Genomic DNA, 22,379 nt, shown 5'->3' on the forward strand with positions numbered 1-22,379 from the left:
GGTGTCATGGCATGTGAGGGGGACCAGTGCACTATGAATGCTGGCTCCCCCCCACGACCAAAGGGCTTGGATTTGGTCATTTTTTAGATGGGCGTCCTTGGTTTCCATTATGACCGAAAACCGGGGACGACCATCTCTAAGGTCGACCTAAATGTTGAGATGATGGACACCCATCTTGTTTTGATAATACGAGATGCCCCGCCCCTTCGCAGGGACGTCCTCAGAGATGGGCATCCCCGTTCGAAAATGCCCCTCCACGTCATCTGTAAAATGGACTGGTAACGTAGATATTTGCAGACCCGCCAAGTTATTATCCAGTTCTTGGAGGGATACTTTTGCCAGTCCCTGTTTTGAACTTACATCCCAAAGCAGTGTGAGATTTCTAGTCCCTGATTCTACCCATTGAAATTTGGTGTTGCAGGTCCTATAATGAAGGGACTGGGTTATCCGAAAACCAGGACTGGTCTCTTGGAACTGGATAACTTGGAAGCTCTATATAGTCTAGTACTTAAAGGTTTTTGGAGAAGGACCTGATAATTTTATAGCTGAAAGTATCTACAGAATGGATTGCTAATGTGACTTGGGGTCCTCTTTTAACAAGCCATGCTAGCGGTCCCAGTTTGGTAATGCCGAAAAAGCCCATTCATAACTTAAGAACATAAGAGTAGTCATACTGGGTCAGACCAATGGTTCATCTAGCCCAGTATCCTGTTTTCCAACAGTGGCCAAGCCAGGTCACAAGTACCTGGCAGAAACCCAAATTGTGGCAACATTTCAGAACCCCAAAGAGTAACAAGATTCCGGAATCATAACGAATAGCAAGATTCCATGAAGAATCTCAAAGAGTAGAAAGATTCTGGAACCCTAAAGAGTAGCAACATTCCATGCTACAAATCCCAGGGTAAGCAGTGGCTTCCCACGTCTGTCTTAATAGCAGACTGTGGACTTTTCCTCCAGGAATTTGTCCAAATCTTTTTTAAACCCAGATACACTAACTGCTGTTACAACATCCTCTGACAAAGAGTTCCAGAGCTTAACTATTCGTTGAGTGAAAAAATATTTCCTCCTATTTGTTTTAAAAGTATTTCCATCATGTAACTTCCTCGAGTGTCCCCTAGTCTTCGTACTTTTGGAACTAGTAAAAAAGTTGATTTACTTCTACTTGTTCTACACCACTCAAGATTTTGTAGACCTCAATCATATCTCCCCTCACCTATCTCTTTACCAAGCTGAAGAGCCCTAACCTCTTTAGCCTTTCCTCATATGAAAGGAGCTCCATCCCCTTTATCATTTTGGTCGCTCTTCTTTGAACCTTTTCTAATTCCGCTATATCTTTTTTGAGATACGGCAACCAGACCTGAACACAATACTCAAGGTGTGGACCAGTGGCGTTCCTAGGTGGGGGCAGTCCGCCCCGGGTGCATGCCGCCGGGGGGGGGGGGGGGGTGCCGCACGCGCCTGCCCTCCGTTGTTCCATGCTTCTTCTCTGCCCCGGAACAGGTTACTTCCTGTTCCGGGGCAGAGAAGAAACATGGAACAACGGAGGACAGGCGCGCGCGGCACCCCCCTCCCCCCGGCGGCGTGCACCCGGCGGGGGTGTCCTTTTGCCGAGGGGGGTCCGCGCTGCATCGGGGGTGGTGCTGCACCCGGGGGGCGGGGCGAATCGGCGATCCGCCCCGGGTGCCAGCCCCCCTAGGAACGCCACTGGTGTGGACATACCATGGAGCGATACAAAGGCATTATAGTATTTTCACTTTGAATGGTCTTCATCGACATTGCCATGCGGGAACTGCTAGCACGGTTTGATAAAAGAGGCCCTTGGTCACCTAAAGAAAAATGACATGAAGCCTGGAGGATGCGGCACCTGCCTCGCTTCTCACTTCCAAAATGTATCACCAACAGAGATGTGTATATGCAACTTTTATATTTGTGGACCCAAAGATTGCTATAATGTCTGATCCTCTCTGTAACTGCTACTTTGCAAGGAATGTCAACAGCAACAGTAAAACAAACAAAGAAAAACAATTAAATGATAAGCAAATTTCAATTGCAGGACACATCATCTATACATGTTCTTAGCAGGGACGTAGCCAGACTTCGGCAGGAGGGGGGGTCCAGAGCCCGAGGTGAGGGGGCACATTTTACCTCCACCCCCTGCCATTTTTACCCCCCTGCCACCGCCGCCACCACCACCCTTGACCCCCCCCCCCCCCCCGGCGTCAACCCTTTCGACCCCCCCCTTCCCGCCGCCGGGTACCTTTGCTGGCGGGGATCCCCAACCCCCCCCCCCATCCGAACTCCTCTTCTCCGTCACGGCCGCATTGCTGATCTGCAAGCAAGGTTTCTGTTTCTGTGAGTCTGATGTCAAACTCACAGAAATAGAAGCCTTGCTTTTAGATCAGCAACACGGCCGCGCCGGAGAACCCGGAGAAGAGGACTTCGGAAGTACCTGACGGTGGTGGGAGGGGGGATCGAGAAGGTCGGCAGTGGGGGGCCAGGGCCAAATCTACGGGGGCCCATGCCCCCGTGGCCCCACGTAGCTACGCCCCTGGTTCTTAGTACAAAGCTAATACAAACTGATAAATCACTATGTGGTCCTTTTACTAAAGTGCGCTGAAAAATGGCTTGTGGTAGTTTAGGTGCGTGTTTTGGGTGCGTGCCAATCCATTTTTCAGCGCTCCTGTAAAAAAAGGCTTTTTTAAAATTTTTGCCGAAAAATGAACATGCGGCAAAATCAAAATTGCCGCGCGTTCATTTTGGGTCTGAGACCTAACCGCCAGCGGTAACCGGGAGGCAATGACCTATTCACATCAAGTGTCACTTTCCGATATGCGCGTCCAAAATTAAATTTTGGACGTGCGGTATTGGATGCACGCCAAAAATGAAATTACCGCAAGAGCCACGCGGTAGCCGTGTGGTAACTCCATTTTGGCGCGGGTTAAGCTTGCGTACACGCTTAAGCGGCTTAGTTAAAGGGCCCCTCCGTATTCAATTTAGACAATAGACTGATTTTCCATTGGACAACAGAACTGAACTTAATAACATACTCAATACCTTGGGAACACATTTGGACCAGAATTTCCAGAACAACACAATCAGCCAGCTTGCTCCAATCTGTGTTGTTTTTTTTAAAGCTCATAGAGCGTTATGGACTCCAGAAGGGAAATATAAAGCAAAGTTATGTTAGTAATCTCTACTGGCATCGTATAACTCTTCAGTTGGACCTTTACAACATATGTTCAACAAATGTCTCATCGCACTGACTTTTGGTGCTCTGTTTAGAAAACTGTACAAAAGATTCTGCATCTTGAGGTACCAATCTCATTTTCTGTAAGAATTCTTTGATCACTGTATCCTGATCTTAATTTAGATCAGGGGCATAGCTAGGTGGGAACACGGGGGCATGGGCCCCCACAGATTTAGCCCTGGCCCCCCTACTTTTACCCTCTCCCCCGCCACTATCAACCCCCCCCCCCCGCCTACCCTTCCCCGCTGCCGCTGTCAGGTACCTTTGCTGGCGGGGGTCCCCAACCCCCGCCAGATGAAGTCCTCTTCAGCACTGGTCTCCAGCGCATTGCTGATCTGGATTCTATTTCTGTGAGTCTTTTCTTGACTCCTGACGTCCGCACATAGGAACGTGCAGGACGTCAGGACTCACAGAAACAGAATCCAGATCAGCAAGCGCGCCGGAGTAGACCAGCGCTGAAGAGGACTCGGCTGGCGGGGGTTGGGGACCCCCGCCAGCAAAGGTACCTGGCGGCAGTGGGAGGGGGTCAAAAGTGGCGGGGGGGTCAGCAGCGCCGGGGGGGAGGCTAAAATGACCCCCCCTTTCGCTGGTCTGGCTGCGCCCCTGATCTAGATGATCACAATTCTTTACTGAACTTAGGGGCCCTTTAACTAAGTCGCAGTAGGCTCTACGCGCATACAGCGCGCGCCCAAATGAGACTACTGCCAGACCAGTGATCCCTCCTGGCGGTAATTTCACATTTGGCGCACGCCCATAACGCGTGGATGAATTATTTATTTCTGGCGGTAATTGGCACTTGGTGCGCGCCGACCGGTCACCGCGCGTGTAGCACGTGAGCCTTTACCGCTAGATCGATGGGTGGCGTCAAGGGCTCAGGCCGGTTTCATTTTTACCACAGGCCCTTTTCCCTTCCCATAAAAAAAAAAGCCCTTTTTTGTAGATGCGGTAAAATCTGGCCCGACGCACGCCAGATACCCGTGCCTACACTACCGCAGGCCACCTTTTACCGCTGCTTAGTTAAACGGTCCCTTCTTTCAGTTGCGCTTCAATTGACTTTAGGATCATGGGAAAACGTAACCACTTTCACTGAAACATTTTGGTAGCACGCTGTATTCAAACTTAAAGCATCAGAAAAAAACGACAGTGTCTGTAAGATAATATCTGTAGGGAAACCTCTGGAACAATACTTAGAAATCAGAGTATGAATATTCCATCATTGGGTTTTTGTCATTGTCATCAATTTATCCTTCGCTATTTTCTTTTTTTTTTTTTCCATTTGGGTTTACTTTTTATTTTTCTAATCATTATTCATGCTCATTGTTCAATTGACATGGCTAATTGTTAAATCCAGGATGGTAATTATTGTTATTGTTCTGATTGTATTGGCTAATTCAGCCACTGTTGTCTTTATTTGAAAATTAAATTCAATAACATTTGTTTGAACTAACAAATAAATAAATAAACAGCTTGGGCTCTGTGAGTTTGGTGTCCTGGGGTATTGGAGACCTGGAGGTGTATTTTCAAAGCACTTAGACGTACAAAATTACATAATAACCTATAGACCTTTGTATAAATGCTTTGAAAATGAGACCCAAAATCTCAGTGTATAAAGGAGCAAGCTTTGCCACAGTAAGGGGTCCTTTTACTAAGGTGCGCCGAAAAACGGCCTGCGCTGGGGTAGAGACGTGTATTGGACGTGCGCAGGTCAATTTTTCAGCGCACCTGCAAAAAAGGCCTTTTTTTTTTCCTTTTTGGCCGAAAATGGATGTGCGGCAAAATGAAAATTGGCGCACGTCCATTTTGGGCCTGAGACCTTACCGCCACCCATTCAATTAGCGGTAAGGTCTCACGCGTTAACCGAGTGGTAATCGTCAGCGCGCATACAATGCCGATTACCACCCGGTTAATGCCGCATGCTGGAAAATAAAATGTATTTTCCTGTGCGCGTAAAAAATGAAATTACCTCCCGGGCCACGTGGTAGCTGGGCGGTAGTTCTGAATTGGCGTGCATTGGGCATGCGTAGGCACCTATGCGGCTTAGTAAAAGGGCCATAAATAGTGTTGCACTGAGGGCTGTTTAAATTATTTTCTGTGTCTGATACTGTGCTGTACTGATATGTTTTATCTTATCACCACAGCTGCCGAGTTACCCATTTCAGGAGAGAGAGATACTTTTTGGCTGTCATGGATTTCTGCCATCCTCATCCTTTGGGATCTAAGTTTCAAACTAGGACTAGCTACAAAGTCTCCCTCCTGGAATGGGTAACGTGGCAGCTCTGTGTCCATTGCTCGAGGGTGGCCCCTGTACGGGGTGGGATCTTGCTGAGGCCAGGTCGTGAGCAATGAAATGTGCTCGTAAGTGGGAAGAAACAGGACTTTGGCGGACGGATACGGAGAAACCAGTATAACACCCACATATGCCCAGATATAACCTATATACACCCAATTAACAAACAGCGGTATAACACAAGAAATAAATAATCATAGACACTGCGGTAAAGGGGAGAAGTGTAAGAACAGCGTTGCTATTTGTGTCGAAAGAAAAGAGATCTTTAATACCCACAAATTCTATCAGAGACCAAGAAAATATAGAGGAAAGATACAAAAAAACATCCCTGATGCAAACAAGTAAAACAGGTGTTTATTGCATAGACACAATTTTTCCTAGTACTCATTTATCCCTCCCCTTATCTTGCTTGGGTCCTCCACTGTGTTTCTGGGACATTTCTGTGCTGACAAATATGTACTTTCGATTCCATCAGAAAGGGTTTCCAGTATCCTCAAAGGGCCCTTGATGATTACCTGTTTTATTTATTTGGCTTTAGATGCCAAGTTACCCAGTTCAGGAACTACAATCCCCCACACTGCTTTGGGATGTAAGCTGAAAACCAGGACTGCCTCAAAATCTCCAGCCTGGGACTGGGTAACTTAGCATCTTTGAGGACACCTTTTCAGTAGTATCTCAAGGTCAGTGACATTCAGCCCCAGGAGGGCTCGCAATCGGCTTGTAAGTTACCCAGTTCCAGGAGGGAGATTTTTAGGCCAGTCCTGGATGTCTGTCAGCCTCATCCAGATGCATTATGGGACCTGCAGCACTGATTTTTTTTTTTTTTAAACAAATGCCACACTGCTGTAGGATGTAAGTTTTAAAAACCAGGACTGATAAAAATGTCTCCCTCCCGGAACTAGGTAATTTGGCAACTCTGTAGGTTTGTACCTGAAGCAGTAAGTGACTTGCCTAAGATCAGAAGGAGCAGCAGTGAGACTTGAACTGGCTCCCCTGGTTGTCAGACCTGTAGTCTAGCCCAGTGTTTTCCAAGTCGGTCTTGGATTAACCCCTTGTCATTCAGGTTTTCTGACTATCCACAATGAATATGCATGAGATAAATTTGCATGCACTGCCTCAACTGCATGCAAATCTAACACATAAATATTCATTGTAGATATCCTGAAAACCCGAGGGGACTAGGTGTGCCCTGAGGATATACATGTGGGTGGAGTCAGAGTGTGAGCGTGTCTTACACGTGTAGTTTATAGAAAGCTATAAATTATGTGCATCACAACATAGTGTAAGAGGATGCACCCAAGCCGACATACGCTAGTATTCTGTAACCGAATCTTGGCACCAAGATGCTGTTACAAAATTAGCACTAAGCGACAGAGCATAATTTTAGAAACTTTTTTGTTGGAAATGGGGCTCTTCTGAGTCTAATATTCCAAAAAAGCTGGAACCCTAAATTTATGCCCCCTCAATCCTTTTCCTCCTTTCCTGAAGTTACTATAGAGGAAACTACACTTCTCCTTTCTTCCTCAAAATGTACCACCTGTTCCTCTGATCCCATTCCCACCCACCTTCTTAATGCCATCTCACCTGCTCTTATTCCTTTTATCTGTCACGTTCTCAACATCTCACTTTCCACTGCAACTGTCCCTACTGCCTTTAAACATGCTGTGGTCACACCTCTCCTTAAGAAGCCTTCACTTGACCCTACTTGTCCCTCTAATTACCGACCTATCTCCCTCCTCCCTTTTCTCTCCACCGCTGCCTTGATTTTCTCTCCTCACATGCTATTCTTGACCCACTACAATCTGGTTTTCGCCCTCTCCACTCAACCGAAACTGCGCTTACTAAAGTCTCCAATGACCTATTACTTGCTAAATCCAGAGGTCAATATTCCATCCTCATTCTTCTTGATCTTTCCGCTGCTTTTGACAGTGTCGATCACAGCATACTTCTCGATACCCTGTCCTCACTTGGATTCCAGGGCTCTGTCCTTTCCTGGTTCTCTTCCTACCTCTCCCTCCGCACCTTTAGTGTTCACTCTGGTGGATCCTCTTCTACTTCTATCCCTCTGCCTGTCGGCGTACCTCAGGGTTCTGTTCTTGGTCCCCTCCTCTTTTCTATCTACACTTCTTCCCTTGGTTCATTAATCTCATCCCATGGCTTTTCCTACCATCTCTATGCTGATGACTCCCAAATCTACCTTTCTACCCCTGATACAGTGGCGTACCTAGGGTAGTTGACACCCGGGGCCGGTCATTTTTTAACCCCCCCCCCCCCCCCAAATCCAGTACTAGGCAGACCGAGAATACAAAACACTCAGGACCTATAGAGCAATTCTACCATACCATAAGCAGTCATTTCTACGAGTCACACAAGGAAAAGGAAAGCATCTTAAACACTTCAGTGAGCACTAGAACAACAATTCACCTATTGTAAAATGAAAACAGACAGATTAGTACAGATCGTCGATCCTGCACAGTCAATGCCAATTGAAAGCCATGTCTTTTTCACAAACACAGATACACCCTAATCCACTATAGAATAAGTAATCATAAACTTTCTATTTAGACAAAAATTAAACTGAACCCCCGATGCCAGACTCTGCATACAATGCAACACCACAGAAACAGAAAATGTCTCCTAGTACTGTGCAAAATATAAAGACAGCAGATGTAAATTTGAAAAAACTAACAAATACTAATCACCACTTTACAAATTAACAAATAGAAATAAAACAAATACAGAAAATAAAATAATACCATTTTATTGGACTAATACATTTAGCTTCCAGAGGCCAAAATCTCCTTCCTCAGGTCAATACAGTATAGTGCCTTTACAGTATCCTATCCTGACCTGAGGAAGGGGGTTTTGTTCTCTGAAAGTTAAGTCAAAATGTATTAAAATGAGTCCAATAAAAAGATTACCTTATTTACATGTTCTATTTATAAACAACACAGCTACAATACTATATCCTAAAGCAAAATAATAAAAATATATATTTACAGTTTGTTGTCTCTGGTTTCTGCTTTCCTCATCTTCTTTTCACTGTCTTCTTTCCATCCAGGATCTGTCTTTGCTCTCTCTCTGCCATCCAGTGTCTGCCCTCTCTAATGTCCCTTCCATCCACTGTCTGCCCTCTCTCTCCCTTCCATCCACCATTTGCACCAGTCTGCCCTCTTTCTCTCTCCTCCTTCCACCCACCATCTGACCTTTCTCTCTGCCCCTTCAATCCGTCTGCCCTCCCTCTCCCATCCATCCAGGGTCTGCCCTCCCTCATGCTCCCCACTTCCTTCCAGGGTCTGTTGTCCCCTCTCTCTCTGCCCCCCCCCCTTTTCAGCCCCCAGTTCCACCTGCCCCTAGTTCCAGCCCCAGCCCACATCTCCCACCGGCCCCCCTTTTCAGCCCCACTATCCCACCAGTCCCCAGCCCTTTTCTCCCATCAGTCCTGAGCTTCAGCCCCCAGCCACTTCTCACTGCCCCCTTTTCAGGCCCTAGTTTCAACCCCAGCCCTTTTCTCTCACCAGTCCTGAGCTTCAGCCCCAGCCAGTTCTCCCTGTCCCCTTTAAAGCCCACAGTTTCAGCCCCTGCCCCGTTTCAGCCCACAGTTCTAGCACTAGCCCCCTTATCTCAAATACCCTCCTTTTCAGCCCCCAGTTCCAGCCCCCTTCATCCACCACATGCTTTGCAACCCCCCTTTTCAGCCCCAGACCCATTCTCCCACCTGCCCCAGGCATGGACCCATTCTCCCACCTGCCCCCTTGTCGGACCCCAGTTCCAGCTTCAGACCCCTTCTCCCCTCTGAGCACCCCTCTCAGCTCCCCCACCCCTCCCCAGTTCCCTTCTCCCCTCTGCGAACCCCTCTAAGCTCCCCCACCCCTCCCCAGTTCCCATGTCCCCTCTGCGAACCCCTCTGAGCTCCCCCACCCCTCCCCAGTTCCCTTCTCCCTTCTGCGAACCCCTCTGAGCTCCCCCACCCCTTCCCAGTTCCCTTCTCCCTTCTGAGAACCCCTCTGAGTTCCCCCCACCCTTCCCCAATTCCCTTGTCCCTTCTGCGAACCCCTCTGAGCTCCCCCACCCCTCCCCAGTTCCCTTCTCCCTTCTGCGAACCCCTCTGAGTTCCCCCCACCCCTCCCCAATTCCCTTCTCCCTTCTGCGAACTCCTCTGAGCTCCCCCACCCCTCCCCAGTTCCCTTCAACCCTCTGCGAACCCCTCTGAGCTCCCCCACCCCTCCCCAGTTCCCTTCTGCGAACCCCTTTGAGTTCCCCCCACCCCTCCCCAATTCCCTTCTCCCTTCTGCGAACCCCTCTGAGCTCCCCCACCCCTCCCCAGTTCCCTTCTCCCTTCTGCGAACCCCTCTGAGCTCCCCCACCCCTCCCCAGTTCCCTTCAACCCCCTGCGAACCCCTCTGAGCTCCCCCACCCCTCCCCCACCCCTCCCCAGTTCCCTTCAACCCTCTGCGAACCCCTCTGAGCTCCCCCACCCCTCCCCAGTTCCCTTCTGCGAACCCCTCTGAGTTCCCCCCACCCCTCCCCAATTCCCTTCTCCCTTCTGTGAACCCCTCTGAGCTCCCCCACCCCTCCCCCAGTTCCCTTCTCCCTTCTGCGAACCCCTCTGAGCTCCCCTCACCCCTCCCCAATTCCCTTCTCCCCTCTGAGCTCCCCCACCTCCTTCTCCCATCTGAGCCCCCCCCTCCGTTGAGAGCGACAGAGCCCTCTTCTCCTGCCACCATCCTGCGTTTTTTTTTTAATCCATGCAGCGACGCAGGCAGCGCCTCGTGTCTGCCCTGCTGTGTGCTGTCAAAAAAGAAAATCGCTTCGCCGGCGTCGGGCCTTCTCTCGCTATGTCCTGCCCTCGAGGAAATAGGAAGTTACCTCAAAAGTGGGCGGGACATAGCGAGAGAAGGCCCGACGCCGGCAAAGCGATTTTCTTTTTTGACAGCACACAGCAGGGCAGACACGAGGCGCTGCCTGCGTTGCTGCATGGATTTTTTTAAAAATGCAGGGTGGTGGCAGGAGACGATGGAGCACCCCCCCACCCGCCGACACCCGGGGTGGACCGCCCCCACCGCCCCCCCTTGGTACACCACTGCCCTGATATCTCACCTTGCATCCAAACCAAAGTTTCAGTGTGCTTGTCTGACATTGCTGTCTGGATGTCTCAACGCCACCTGAAATTAAATATGACCAAAACCGAGCTTCTCATTTCCCCCCCAAACCCAACTCCCCGCTCCCCCCCATTTTCTATTTCTGTTGATGGCTCTCTCATTCTCCCTGTCTCCTCAGCTCGAAACCTTGGGGTTATCTTTGACTCTTCTCTTTCCTTCTCTGCTCATATCCAGCAGATCGCCAAGACCTGTCGTTTGTTTCTTTACAACATCCGTAAAATCCGCCCCTTTCTTTCCGAGCACTCTACCAAAACCCTCATCCACACCCTTGTCACCTCTCGTTTAGACTACTGCAATCTGCTTCTTGCTGGCCTCCCACTTAGTCACCTCTCCCCTCTCCAATCGGTTCAAATCTCTGCTGCCCGTCTCGTCTTCCGCCAGGGTCGCTTTACTCATACTACTCCTCTCCTCAAGTCGCTTCACTGGCTCCCTATCCGTTTTCGCATCCTGTTCAAACTTCTTCTACTAACCTATAAATGTACTCACTCTGCTGCTCCCCAGTATCTCTCCACACTCGTCCTTCCCTACACCCCTTCCCGTGCACTCCGCTCCATGGATAAATCCTTCTTATTTGTTTCCTTCTCCACTACTGCCAATTCCAGACTTTGCGCCTTCTGTCTCGCTGCACCCTACGCCTGGAATAAACTTCCTGAGCCCCTACGTCTTGCCCCATCCTTGGCCACCTTTAAATCTAGACTCAAAGCCCACCTCTTTAACATTGCTTTTGACTCGTAACCACTCGCCTCCACCTACCCTCCTCTCCTCCTTCCTGTACACATTAATTGATTTGCTTACTTTATTTTTTGTCTATTAGATTGTAAGCTCTTTGAGCAGGGACTGTCTTTCTTCTATGTTTTGCAGCGCTGTGTACGCCATGTAGCGCTATAAAATGCTAAATAGTAGTAGTAGTAGTAGCCAAACTTAGGAGCGGGAAATCTAATGATGTGGGCTACCATTAAGAGGGTTATTCTACCATAAGTTGTGCTATTTTAGCACAGATCCCATTTTATGCAGTGAGACCTAGTTACTAATACCTGGGGTTAACATAAAATAACATGTCTTAATGGTAGCCTACGTTGATAACTTCCCCCCTTAACTAAAGAAACAAGAAATGTCTCTAGAAATGGAAATCACTGCTATATGTAATAAAAGCCAAATATAGGACATTCAAGCCATTGTGACATCACGAGGTTGGCTTAGGCATTGGTGGAATGAGGCATTATGACATCACAATATCAGAAGTGAGAAAAATATAGAGCAATCAAATCATTGTGACACTGGTTGACAGGCATTGGTGGAATGAGGCATTATGATATCACAATATTGGAAGTGAGAAATAGAGCAATCAAATCATTATGACATCACTGATGAGGTTGACTCGGGCATTGGTGGAATGAGGCATTATATCACAATATCGGAAGTGAGATAAATATAGAGCAATCAAATCATTGTGACATCACTGATGAGGTTGACAGGCATTGGTGGAATGAGGCATTATGACATCACAGTATCAACTGGTTACCAGAGACTTAAACTCTTCAACTAATGCCCAGATGATCAAAAGTAAAGATGGTCGCTAGAGGCCTGCATTTGCCTGTGCCCCAGGATCACAGCCAGCGAGTGCGTGAAACGAGCTCGCTGGCTCTGACCGCTAATTGCATGCAAATGCATGCAAAGGTGGGTCTCCCACATTCATCCCTAATGATCAGTGGGCAGTGCACCAAACAAGGGTGCTGCTCCTGCGGCAAACCCTATGCCAGCTCGGAGCTGACATTAGGGTTTGCCGAGCAAGGGAAGAATGGGGGAGATCATACAACATAGCCCTGGTGGTCCAGTGGACCCCAGATCCCCCAGACCCCCAATACATGTAGGAGCCTGGAGGTCTGGTGGACCCCCAGACCCCTCACCCCCCTACACATAATTCCCCCCCCCCCCCCCCCCACAAATTACATGATCTGGGCAGGGCTTAACTTCCATATAAGGTGCTTAACTTCCATTTAAGGGAGTTTCTTCCTTATATAGAAGTAAGGCCCTGCCCAGTGCATCCTAGTCCCTCCTCTTCCTACTTTAAGTTACTACAGGAAGGAAGGGGGTTGAGTTGGGGGGACCCCCCATTGCTAGACCACCAGGGGCTAGCTATTGGGGGGGGGGTTGGGACATGTCGGGCCCCCCTATCGTGAGTTCCACTGGACCACCACAGCATTCGGGGGATCGTGTGGGGGTATGTGCTCGGGGGGGGGGGGCTAAGGGGCCTGGGGGTCCGTTGGACCTCCAGACCCTTGTGTTTGGCAAGATGGGGGGCATGGATGTCCACCGGACCACCAGGGCTTTAGGTTTGACAGGCCCGGGAGAAAACCCCGGACCTGTCAAACCTCTTCTGTGGGAGGATTGTGCCTTCAGCCCAGGCACAATCCTCCCACAGAAGTCCCCCTATTATCAACGGTAATAACGCACATACATTTGCATGTTATTAGCATTGATCATTGGGGAGCTCATTTCCTGCACTGTTGATCTGATCATGAGGAGTGTGGGGGGGAGTTATCAATGTGGGCTATAGTTAAGATGGGTTATTTTTTACCATAGGGTGTCATCAGACATAGAGACGTATCACGCACAGAGATATAAGACATGTACAGACACAGAGATTTCACACATGTACAGATAACAGACACAGGGCTACAACCCTACAGACACATTATAACGGACAGAGATGTATAACACTCACAGATATAACACATACAGACACACGTACACTGAGAGATGCCATCATGCTAGGCACACACACACATCCACCCCCCGCCCCCAACCCCTTACCTTAGGCCGATTGGCCGCCTGCTCTGTCTGTCCATCCATGCCGGGGCCCCTCCCCTCCCCTTCCTGCTTCTCCCTCCCTCCCTGATTGAGCTGGGCTGGAGGCAGCGAGAGTAGCGCCTTGGGGAAGGGGCTCCGGCAGCAGCATCTTGAGCATCTCCCGGACCGCCACTGCGGCCGCTCATCCTCGCCCTCTCCGCAGCCGCACGAGGCTCCGGCTCCCCCCTGCCCAGATCCTCGTCTTCCCTCCCCATCATCCCGGTGTGCTGGGCCCTGCACATACCCAATCTTCAGATCTGCAGCACAGGAGGGGGAGGGGAGCCCTTAGCTCCCCTTCCTCTTCCCCTTCCCAGGGACTGTCAGAAAAGAGACAGCACCCCCCCCCCTTCCTGCATCTACGCCCATGAAATAAAGCCAATCTCCCCCTCCTCCAGCTCAGAAAGAGGAATAGCCCCTGACATCCTCTAGCTCTCTGGTTCACATCAGGTTCGGGGGTTGGGGGTCTCGCTCTCCTCCCCAGCCCCCACCCGTGGACACCCTCACAAAAGCACGGAGGACGGACAGATTGGAGATTTTCCGAAAGTGACATCCTGGCAGGAGACAGGAGAGAAAGGTAAGACTGATCCGGGGGTGGGGTGGGTCCAACTCTCTGCTGTGGGATTTGGAAGTGGCAGGGGTTGGATGGATGCTTAATTTACCTGGCAGAGGGTCCTTCTGTTTTCTGGGGGGGAGGGGAGGGGGTGGAAGTGCTTCTTATCCCCCTCACTGAAGCCTATGATTATCAGGACTGACCTGAGCCCAGGCCTCTGCAGCACACTTTCCATTGTGCCCCCTTCCCTACAGCATGCTGTCCGTGGTGCCCCCTCCCCTGCAGTATGCAATCTATGGTGCCCCCTCCTCTGCATCTGGCTGTTCACAGTCCCCCCTCCTCCACATTACACTGTCCACGGTGCCCCCTCCCATGCTGCGTACTGTCCTCAGTTCCCCTTCCCCCTCAGTGTGCTGTCTATAGTGACTGTCCCCTAATAATCATTTAGGGGATCACACCTGGAAAATGATTGGGGGGTTGTAAGGTGGGAGAAGGGAAATGCAGTCAGCACATCTTGAGCCTTCTGGCCCTCTGGGTTTTTAAAAGGGGAACAAGAGACAGGGGTGAATCCATGGTGTTCTCTCTCACCCATGACCCCTCCCATAGAAAGGATGGGCAGAAGACCTCCAGACCCAACCAATGCTGTGCCCACTCTCCATCCCTGAAAATCCTCTGTGCCTATCCTAAGGTTTACTCCTGACCCACTCGCTCCCTCACCACTGAGAATCCTCAGTGCCCATCTCAAGGTTTACCCCTCACTCCCCCATCACTGAGAATCCTCAGTGCCCATTCCAGGCTCTAACCCTGAGACCTGACTGCTGAGGATCCTCTCTGCTTTACCTGTCACTATTGAATGGTGATTTATAGCATGGATGTATATAATGCCTTGAGCGTCATCCTGTTCCCCTTGTACAGTCACTTGTCCCTGTCGTCTCTGACATTCTGGCGGAGCAGGGTACATTGATTCATTTTATCTGTCTATATACACTTTCCTTCCCACTCCAGGGATATGCATGTTGGTTTATGTGTGTTTGGATATGTAGGTAGCTCAGTGTGTGTGTGAACAGAATACTGTTAAGTAAAATGTTGATTTAAGACCGTTAGCCTGTGACTGTGTCCGATAAGTGCTTCTCATTGCCCAAACTGATAAAGCAGGCCTAATAATATTATGTCTGCCTGCTGGTGATGCAAACTGGTTGACTGGCAGTTTTATAATATTATAAGGCACAGGAGACACTCTCTCTTTTATGGTATAAGATACAGTGTTGAGCTGTCTGGTGGGTAGGTGCTTTGAAATGTTGTTGGGTGTTGTGGATACCCTCTTATGGTATAAGAGACAGTGTCTTGTGCTGGCTGATCAATAGGTGCTTTGTAATATTTTGGGTTCTGTGGATATTCTCTTATGATAAAAGTGACGGTATCTTGTGCTGGCTGGTGGGTAAGTGCTTTGTAATGTTGCGTGTTGTGGATACCCTCTTATGGTATAAGAGATGGTGTCTTGTGCTGGCTGGTTGATAGGTTCTTTTTAAAATTTATTTTGATGTATTTATTAGGATTTATTTACCACATTTTTGAAGGAATTCACTCAAATGTACAGTAAGAATGAGCAGGGACCGTCCTTCTTGTTAATTTTGTACAGCGCTGCGTAACCCGAGTAGCGCTCTAGAAATGTTAAGTAGTAGTAGTAGTAAATCAAACATGAGCAATTACAGCAGTAAAATATTCAAATAACAATACAAAGTATGGCATAGTTTACTACTTACAGTGTCAACACAATACGTAATAGAACATTTTAATTGACAATAAAAGGTATAAGCAAAGATGGAACATATAGATAGGTAAGAGAATAAGGGGACTAATTTAAAGAAAGGTGCATTTGAGGTCAGAGAGATGGTTAAATATTATCTCAGCTACAGTAGGAATGGATAAACATTCCCTGCTGCAGTATGTACTTTGTAATGTGGTTGGGTGTTGTGGATACCCCCATATGGTATGAGACAGTGTCTTGTGCTGGCTGGTGGGTAGTTACTTTGTAATGTTGGGTGCTGTGGATACCCTCTTACAGTATAAGAGACAGTGTCTTGTGCTGGCTGTTTCGGTAGGTGCTTTGTAACGTTGTTGGGTGTTGTGGATACTCTCTTATGGTATAAGAGACATTGTCTTATGCTGGCTGATCAATAGGTGCTGTAATGTTAGGGACCTCAGATACACTCTTATGGTGTAAGAGGTGATATCTTGTGCTGGTTTGATTGATAGGTGCTGTGGATACCCTATTATGATATAAGAGATGATGACTAGCACCAGCTGATTGATAAGTGCTTTCTAATGGGTGTTGTGAATACCCTCTTATGGTATAATAGACGTTGCTGTCATTTTGTTAGGGAGCTCAAATAACTTCTTATGGTATAAGAGACGGTGTCTCTTGCTGGCTGGTTGATAGGTGCTTTGTAATATTAGGATCTGTAATACCCTGTTGCGACATATGTCATTTTGTGCTGGCTGGTTGATGCAGGCTTCCTATACTGTTTCTCCTATTATAAGGACTGTATTTGTATCAGTATTAATGCTTTGCTCTGGCCGGTTTGCAAATTCACAGCTGACTAGATTTTGCTGTTCTGTTTGGATTTGTTAAATAGGTCATGTTTGTACCTCATGGCCTTCCTTAGCTCTGTAAAATTCCTGTTTCCCAGCTAGAGCTGAGCATTTGGGAAAGCTCGCTCAGGTCCACTGACCCCAACTACCCCCCCCCCCTCACCCCATGCCAGACTCCCAGGAAGAGTGGCTGGTGAATGAGGAAGTGACTCTGAATGCTGAACAAGCAAGAGAGCTCGTACAGGATGAAGCCTAATCCCCTCTCTTCTACTCATTCTCTGGGGAGTTAGAACCAAGCACAGGAAGGTAACAGGACACGCCTCGCAGTCACATGCAAAGAATTTAGTTTAATATATGAGCAGAGTGTTTCTTTTGGTTTGTTTTACAGTTCCATAAATTGAAGACTCAGACTTACGATCAAAGAATACAATACAGAAATGGGACAGGACTCGGGCAGGGCTCATAAAATGGCCAGCTCGGTTTGTTAACCAATAAATAGCAAACCAGATTATTAATACTTAGGAATGCTCACGGAGACTCAGGAGAGCAAGGGATGGAGTATCTGCAGGTTAACAGCTGAAAGCTTGGGAGCCGAGCCAAGTCTTGAGACCTTTCTGGAAGGAGGGATAAGTACAAACAGTTCTTAGAGGGATGGGCCGAGGTAGCCAACTCAAGGCGTATCTCTTTGAGAGGTGAGGTAGCAGTCGCGGGGGCTTAAATTGTGAAAAACGAAAAGTTGTGGCTAACCTTGGGAGAGATCGACTATGCAAGCAGAAGAACAGGAATCCTCGGAGTCTCAAAGATACGCCAAGCGCAGCGAAGGTGATGACGTCGAAGATGTACGGGATGTTTATTTAAACATCCAGTGACTCGACACGAGTCGCGTTTCGGCCACAGTGGCCTGCATCAGGAGGCTTCGGTCGGACGTTTATTGAACTCAGTAGTTATCCGATCACAGCGATGGATTGTAATACACTCAACTGAGATATTACTATGCAGTAATACAAGGACAGACCGCTCGAAATTGTAAGGGTTCATGTCGTGAGAGATTTTCTTGTGTACAACTGTTTGGTGGTATTTTCCCACGGTTTGTTCTTGTATTAACCCATAGTAACATCTCAGTTGAGTGTATTTATTTATTTTATTTATGACATTTGCATCCCACATTATCTCAAATACGATTCAAGTTCAATGTCACCCACAATATAACAGAAGTAGAACTGGCTGATTACATATATAAATACAAAATTACTAATAACAGCATAACAAGAAATCCTGATCATATATCATGTTTGGAATGCATAGGATAGAATGTGAATATGGACAATGTTGTTGTTATTGCAGGTTTAGTTAGAGGGTTAGTTATTTCTGTTGTTAGAGGTCGATCTTATCAATAGTTTACGAAATATGAGATAGACTTTAGTTTGACAGTTGTTTGGGCAAAGTTAAATCTGGTTGTACTTTGGTATGAAAATCCAGCATTGTGAATAGTTTTATATTTGATTTTATTACATTGAGGGAAGTGTAATACAAGAAAGTCTCCGGATGATTTTTTTAGCATTGAGTGTTGACAGCTCTGTAAGATTCTGCATGTAAGATGGGGATGAACCATAAATTATTTGGTGGGTGAATGCACATAATTTGAAAGTAATGTGTGAACTTATAGGTAGCCAGTGCAGTTTGAGTAGAAGCGGGGTCACTTTGGAGTATCGGGTAGCTTTAAGTACAAGATGAGCTGCTGTGTTTTGAGCAGTTTGTAATTTTCTGATTAAGTCCTGCATAGACCGTATTGCAGTAATCAAATTTTGATAGTACCAAGGATTGAGTTAATGATCTGAAAATTGTGTTTTGAAAATAAGGTCGTAATCTTTTTACTGTCCATAGTGACTGGAAAACATTAGACACTAATTTGGATACTTGTAGTTCAAATGAGAGATGTTGATCAATCATTATTCCCAGGATGCTCCAGTGGATAAGTTTTGTTATCAATAGTAAAAGTAGAAGAAGTATTTGGTCGGTGAGGGTTTGTTAGTGTTAAGAATTTGGTTTTCTGTCTGTTAAGTTTCAGTTTGAAATTCTTTTCCCATGATTCCATTAGTTCTAAGCCTGATTTTCTATTGGTTAAGATTTCTTCAATATTTTTGTCAAAAGTGACATAGATTGTAACATCATCGACCTACACGAAACAGTTGAAACCATTTGATTCAAGTAGATAACCTAGAGGCGTCATCATTATATCAAACAGGATGGGGGACAGAGGAGAGCCTTGTGGCACCCTGCAATTAGGGGACCAGGGAGCTGAAATGAGGCCTGGTTGTTTTACTTGGTAGAATCTAGAGGTGAGAAAGCCCTCGAACCACTGAAGAACATTGCCGGATTTACCAATATAATCTAACAGATTGAGTAGAATGTCATGGTTCACTGTATCAAAAGCTCTGGACATATCAAGTTGTAAGATGATGATCTTTCTGCCTTTACTTAGCTCTTTTTTAAAGTTTGGAATAAGCGTTGTTAGGACTGTTTCGGTGCTGTAAGAGGACCTGAAACCTGATTGGCTTGCATGAAATATCGAGAATGAGTTAAGATAGTCCATGAGTTGTTGGGTAACCAGGCCTTCCATTACTTTAACTAACAGTGGGAAAGAGGCTACAGGCCTGAAGCTGGATTGTGGATTTTTGGGAATGGGGGTTAGGATTATTTTTCCATTTTTTGAAGGAAAAATTCCATGAGATAGCATAAATGTTGTATTTGATTGCAAGCATTGTAGGAACTGTCCAGGAGCTGATTTTAAGAGGTAGCTGGGACATGGGTCAAGTATACATTGAGAAGATGCATATTTTAGTAAGTAGTGCTTGACTGAGTCTAATGTTGGTTTGGAGAAGGAAATCCATATTCTGTCTGCAGGAAGGCAATTGGGAGATGTGGCAGATATATTGAAATGATCTGTGACTGGATTTGTAGAACCTTTCGGGTCATTCCTGATTTTGACAATTTTCTGTTCAAAATAATTTGCTAGTTGGTCAGCAGAAGGAGCCGATTCATTGCCAATAGTTAGGGGTTGTGTATTTAGTAGATGGTTAACTAGGGCAGAGAGTTTCCTAGTATTTAGAGAGAATTGGCCAATGTATTTGGCATAATGAGATGTTTTGGCTTTTTTCATTTTATTTTTGCACTCTCTTAATGATTCTCTCCAATTTTCCCAATTCAGTTTGGTTTTTGATGTTGGACCATAATCTTTCCAGGTGTCTGCAGTTTCTTTTTGCGTTAAGGACGTCCTCTGAAAACCAGGGTGAGATTTTCTTGGTGGGTCTGAATTTTGTTTTCATTGGTGCTATGTCGTTAAGCACAGTTATACATAGGTTGTCCCAGGTGTGGTTAAAGTCATTCCTGAGTGAAGATGTGAGGAGTGGTCTACCGGGATATTGAACCAAAATTCTTGAAAGTAGACTTTTTGTTTTTTTATAAATGTATTCGGGTTATTTTCTTTCAGATTAAGTGTGAAATTTAATTTAAAATGGTCTGACCAAGGTGTTGGCAACCATGAGATGTCAGATATTTGAAAGTTGGTAGAATCTGTGAATCTATGAGCTAGAATGTCAAGTTGGTGACCTTTGTTGAGAGTTGTGTTGGTAAGTGAGTAAGAAATGTTAAAATTCCAGGTATTAAGGACATTTAAGAAGCTTTTGGTATTGGGATCATTCTGTTTGTCCAGATGTAAGTTAACGTTTCCCTCTAGTATGACATTGTCTCAATTGATGCATGTGTTAGATATGAATTCAGTGACATCCTCTTCCGCTTTATTCCAGTTTCCTGGTGGGTGATATTGTAGTAGTAAGTTGATACGTTTGGATAATGATTCGTCTAAAATGTTACATGAGACTGCTTCTAGATTGGGGGATTGTAATCTTAGAATTGGATTGACATGATAAGGATAATCCATTGCTATATTTGGATAACTAGTGAGTTCAATAACCAACCAACTGAAGCCTCCTGATGCAGGCCGAAACACGACTCATGTTGAGTCATTGGATGTTTAAATAAACATTTTGTACATCTTGAACATCGTCTAGCTTCTTTTTGTCACCTTCGCTGTTCTTGGCGTGACCTTGGGAGACAGTCATAAAGACCAGGGGTACGATTCTAAATTTGATTCTGCATGCAATGGGAAGCTGTTGAGGGACAGCCAAGAGAGGGTTGCATGGTCAAAGCTCAGTCCCCATCGTTACCGCTGGTCCTCGTCCCTGTGTCATTCTCTACTAGGAACCCTCTCTATGGAACTGTCTACCAACAAGTTTAAGATCGGAACACAGGAAGAGTTAAAACTTTCTTTCCCCCCCCAAACTCTGACATACGACTCAACCTGTATTTAACCCAAAGATTTCCCCATAAAAACCATGGTTTTATCCAATGGCCATTGTAAAATGCTTCTCACAGCCTACTGTACAGTCCAGTACATATTTTGTACACCACAAAATTATTGTAACACGCATCGCAACCATAAGCTGCCTTATACCAGCTGATCACTACTGTAAACCGCACTGAACCCGCAATGGGGATATTAGCGGTATGTAAGAATAAACTTGACATGACATGTTCTATGTCCTGTATTTTTAGGGGAAGCAAACAAAAGAGCAGATCGCTAGGTGGTATTAATCAGACTTTATTGGAGAAATAATCGCCCGACACAGACTGTGTTTCGCCCACAAGGGCTGCGTCAGGGGCTTTCAGTTGCTGTGATATGACACAGACTGTGTTTTGCCAACAAGGGCTGCGTCAGGGGCTCTAAAATAACAAACAGTAATAAAATAAATAAACCAATAACATATATAACACCACTCATAATATATATAGAAAAATAAATGTAGAAATTACTGTTTAATTATGATTATGTGTAATTTTGTTATTGCAAACGTCATGGTATCCTATGCACTTCTTTCTTTAGTTCTTTATTTTTCTACATTTATTTTTCTATATATATTATGAGTGGTGTTATATATGTTATTGATTTATTTATTTTATTACTGTTTGTTATTTTAGAGCCCCTGACGCAGCCCTTGTGGGCGAAACACAGTCTGTGTCGGGCGATTATTTCTCCAATAAAGTCTGATTAATACCACCTAGCGATCTGCTCTTTTGTTTGCTTCCACATTGGATTTTGCGGATCATCTGCCTTCTTGTTTTCTTGGACCTGTATTTTTAGGGTGCAGAAATCCAAGATAGCAGTTTATGATTCTGTGTTTGTATATTGGGGGGGGGGGGGGGGGGAGGTAGAATGATGACATTGATCTAGAATGGATAGGAGAGACACCTCAGTGTGATTATGTTTGATTATCTCAACCTAGTGAAAGAGTGTGATGAGGCAGTGAGCAGAGCCAGGGGAGTACCGGAGAGGCAAAACCAGAAATGAAAAAAGGTGATAACGCCCCTTTAGAAGGTCATTACTGAAATCTCATCTGGAATACTGTATCCAGTTTGGAAGCCCTCAAAAGGATATAGACCAGGGGTGCTGTGTCGGTCCTCGAGGGCCACAATCCAGTCGGGCTTTCAGGATTTCCATAATGAATATGCATGAGATCTATTTTCATACAATGGAGGCAGTGCACGCAAATAGATCGTTCATGTTTATTGTTTATTTACTATACCGTCGTTTATTTCAAGACAGAATCAGAACAGTTCACAAAGCAAACAGTA

General features: G+C 46.3%; 1 protein-coding gene across 2 annotated transcripts in view; it reads left to right on the top strand.

Moving 5' to 3' along the window:
• The first annotated feature begins 13,595 nt into the window (after positions 1-13,595).
• Positions 13,596-22,379, top strand: part of LOC115466187 (1-acyl-sn-glycerol-3-phosphate acyltransferase alpha-like) — a 46,161-nt gene continuing 37,377 nt past the window's right edge. For both annotated transcript variants that reach the window (XM_030197288.1, XM_030197289.1), the window contains exon 1: positions 13,596-14,120. The gene's annotated coding sequence lies outside the window, so the exon portion shown is untranslated. The remainder of the gene's footprint in view (positions 14,121-22,379) is intronic.

This window comes from Microcaecilia unicolor, chromosome 3 (assembly GCF_901765095.1).
Source record: "Microcaecilia unicolor chromosome 3, aMicUni1.1, whole genome shotgun sequence".
NCBI classification, from domain to species: Eukaryota; Metazoa; Chordata; class Amphibia; order Gymnophiona; family Siphonopidae; genus Microcaecilia; species Microcaecilia unicolor.